At 33.6% G+C, this 4,382-nt stretch overlaps 1 pseudogene; it reads right to left on the bottom strand.

Annotated features, from left to right (window-relative positions):
- LOC135219857 (protein disulfide-isomerase A6 homolog) overlaps positions 1-2,118 on the bottom strand; it is an 8,605-nt pseudogene extending 6,487 nt beyond the window's left edge.
- Between the last annotated feature and the right edge of the window lie 2,264 nt (positions 2,119-4,382).

Consider the following 4,382-nt stretch of genomic DNA (forward strand, 5'->3'; position numbering starts at 1 on the left):
CCATTAAAGGGTTATCATTCAAATGTGAATTTATATAAATAAATATAAATCTTATAGGGTAAAGAACTTTTTTGCTAGCACTTCTCATTTATTTTAAGTCTATGTTACTATTTTGACTTTAAAATCTTTTTTTTATAATTGTACGACTGAAATAATTTGTTTGTAATTTTTAATAATTGTACGGCTGAAACAAATGTAATTTCCAATGCGTGCTACGGATGCCAGTCATCGTTGCCAATGCCGATGCCTTTACAAACTGCTTCCATTAACTCTAATGTCATAATAATGCAATAATGATAAAATTGCTCTAATATTTATGTAGTATATGTATATATTACAAATAGATACGCTGAATTCACTATTTTCACTGATTTTTTCAAGTCTTATCCCAAATTTGAAGAGTAAACACAAAAAACAATTGGCAACACCGTGGCTATATCACAGCAAAACTGATGAAATTTGTGCCAAGATTCTGGTCTTTAACTAATTATTTAAATGTTGTTATCAACTGCACTCTTCTTTTTCTTCCCGAACAAATTACATGTTTTGTTTTCCTGGCTGGAGGTTGATACACCTCGTTGTTTAGACTGTTGTGAATAAAGTGTCCCAGCGTATATGGGTATGAGTGGTGTGCGGATTTAGCACAAGAAATGGAAAGTTTATGGACACAATGACTTCGCCAACACCGAGATGGCGTCAACCTTCTACACGTAAGGTGTTATGAGTAAAATTTCGAAAGCATCATGGGGGTAAGTTTGCAACGCGCATGGCTACTTTCATTAACTTCTGTTTAACCAGAAATTATGGCATTATGTTGCGAGTTGAAAGAAAACACTTACTCCGATGGGAAAGTAGAGGTCTCGATCTGTTGTTTCCACGCTGGTTGGGTTATGACTGGCATCTAATTCAGGACACTGGAAATGCTAAAGTTATTTTTTGGTTAAGTGTCCGTTAGATCTATGTTACTATTCCGCGGCGGCCTACACAATGGTAGTTGCGGTTTTTCTATGCAGTTTTACCTCCTGAACAAGAATTTTAAGAAATATTTAGCCTATTCGGATGATGTAATTAAACCCCAAGGGCTCGTACTAACAAAGGCGAAATACATTTTAACGCCCCAATTCCTGGTGGCTTTTGTATTCGTGGGGATGAACGATGCGGAATGCTTATATAGAAATACCCTATGTCTGCCTGTCTGCCACAGCGGTGCATTACCCTATAGGATGAAATTTAAAAAGATATGGTTTTTATGTACAGAAAGAATTTTTATTTTAAAGATGCAGGGTTTTATCTAGGTTTGTAGAAGCTACAGCACACAAAACAAAGAAGCACACTTCACACAAACCATTTACCCTAGCTAGGCCTACATCATCATGGTGCACTGAGGTGATAATGAAAAAATAATTTGCATAGCCATATCCTCATCTTGATGATTTTACAAACCAGGCTGCTGGTCAAGCCTCATAATGCGGTTTCCAGGAACACAAATGATGATCATTCAACATACAATAAAATCTTACTGTAAGCTAAAGAGGTCAGCCTATCCTTTAGGGCCATGGGTGCTTTGTCCTCCATAACACACAGCCTAGTCTGTCTACCCAGATAATAAATAATAGCCCAGTCCTATCGATTACTTAAGATTAACCAACTCAAGTTTTTGCCTGCAGTAATGTGACAGGGCAAAACTTAACCTAAATCATTGGTAAGCCTTCTACGTAACATTTGCTTACAGACGTCGCACAAGCAACACAGGGTTTAGCCCTATTCTTCTATACAACTGTGAAAAGAAGCGTCGACCTACATAGACCCGGCATGCATGCAAATGCATCCGATATCCTGACATCAATGTCAAAAACATATTGGTTCTTAAATGTCTAGCCCAATCGGTACCGGTGTTATTGTTAAACTTTAGGGTACGGATCTATAGGTTAATCCTCAACTTTATGAGATTTACCCAATAACTCACCTGCAAAGACCCTCATGTTGTTTGAGAGAAGTCTTCCACCTCCTACGAGTGACAACCAAGGTTTCCGAACGTCAGACTAAAGGCAGACCGTCGCAACTCCCACACCACAACTCCCTTCCCTTCCTCACAACCAAGTCCGCTGCGTTGCCTGCCACTTGGCCGTAAACAAACCCTGAACTTGTTCGAATACACTCATATGTTTGTGTTTTTGTCATTGTAAAATCATTTTTTTCGGATGGGAGGTATTATGTCAAAAAATGAAAAATATATTCTACTAAGTAATTAATTCTAAATGCAATTCACTAACCAAATTATGCGCTTGTGCGGAATTAAACAAGATGGTAACACCAAATTAAGTAGGTTTCGGATTCAGACACTGGTCGTGGAGAAATCTGATTGGTCCAAGTATGCCATGAAAAGGCGGGGCATTTAAAAAGGACACGTGACTTACTGTAAAAATGTTACATGTGTTTGAAATGTTAATTGACAAACATTTCCGCAGTTATGTATAGATATCGCATGGTTTTTATTTCAAACATTGTTTATAAACATTATATCTCCTCGCATGGGACTGTTACGACACGGCTTGCGCACTTACCATTTTATTGAATGACAACTTTCTTTGCCCCTACCCACCCACAGAAAACTGTTATGTTGGAAATTAGCAAAGTCCGATTAATTTTGTGGAAAGTGATAGACAGACTAAGTGATGACACACACGCAACGCACACACTCATATACACAGACGGAGGATATATATATATATATATATATATATATATATATATATATATATATATATATATATATATATATATATGCGTGTGTGTGTGTGTGCTTAAAAAAAGGACAGTAGATGCACGTAACTTCATTAAATAAGCGAATACCACCGGAAAATGATAGGCAGAAATCGAAGCGCTTTCGTCTATATTAAGACATTGTCAAGGAACGAATGAAATACAGTTGGAAAGAAAGTTATCACATCTACATCTACAAAGTCCTTAAATACCCAAGGACTTTTGTAGATGTGGCATGGATAAGAGCTAGAAAAACATTTTATTCAACTAATAACAAACTTGAATTTAGTAAATCACAACATTCTAAAAATTACCCATGATAAAAGGTTTGTAGAAATTCCTAGAATTTTAAAGCTTTTCAACATAAATGTTGTTTTCAGTAATATTAATGTCAAGAGTTTAGTAATAAAATATTATCTTAAAGATCTTCCAGGCTGCATATATGAAATTCCTTGCAAAAAGTGTGATAAAGTCTATTACGGACAAACCGGTAAATCTCTTTCAAAACGTCTCAAACAGCACCAGTATTCTGAGAGAACTGGGCAAATATCGAATGCATTATTCGTACATAGTATGAGAGATCTAGATCATCCTATTAACTGGAGTCAAGCAAGAGCCCTTAATCCATGTAATGGACACAAGTTAAAAGGAATATCACTGATCTTGTTTTCATCAAGTCAAATAATGGAAATGTTCTAAATTTAAGCCTTGGTTTATTTAAACTTGATGCCTTCATAATGAAAAAAGTTGTAAATAAATATAAGCAAAAAATTAATATATTCAGTTTTTACATGTTTTGGACTATACGGATACTTTGTAGTTTTGGTTAGGATTAAATTTATGTTTGACCGTGTGATATCCGATAATCCTGGATTATCTCTTTAATTTTTACTCTTTTGACAATTAACCATCTGGTATTCTTGATCTAGTAGTTTACCTGATAACTTTCTTTCCAACTGTATTTCATTGGTTCCTTGACAATGTCTTAGTAAAAACGAAAGCGCTTGGATTTCTGCCTATCATTTTCCTGTGGTTCCGCTTATATATATATATATATATATATATATATATATATATATATATATATATATATATATATATATATAATCTGTATGTACACACACATTATATATAGTATATATATATATATATATATATATATATATATATATAGTATATATATATATATATATACATATATATATATATATATATATATATATATATATATATATATATATATATATATATACACACAATATAACTCATCATTAGTCTGTCAATTTCCACAGAAAATTACTTGGTCATTTGCCATTTTCCGATTTTACAACTTGCCATGGAAAAGAAAAAAAAAAAAAAATAGTCAGGCAACAAAATCTTAGGTGCGCAAACCGTGTCATAAAATTACATATAAAGAAAACAACTTTCTAGACAACGGTTGCAATATAATCATGTGATATCTAAACAGTGCCGCAGAAATTATATATATATATATATATATATATATATATTATATATATATATATATATATATTAATGACCACAATACTACCCTCATTACTTCTCGATATTTTTCAAACTTTTTTGGGTTGCATTTGTCACAACAAAACCTAAGATCC

This window comes from Macrobrachium nipponense, chromosome 1 (assembly GCF_015104395.2).
Source record: "Macrobrachium nipponense isolate FS-2020 chromosome 1, ASM1510439v2, whole genome shotgun sequence".
Taxonomy (NCBI): domain Eukaryota; kingdom Metazoa; phylum Arthropoda; class Malacostraca; order Decapoda; family Palaemonidae; genus Macrobrachium; species Macrobrachium nipponense.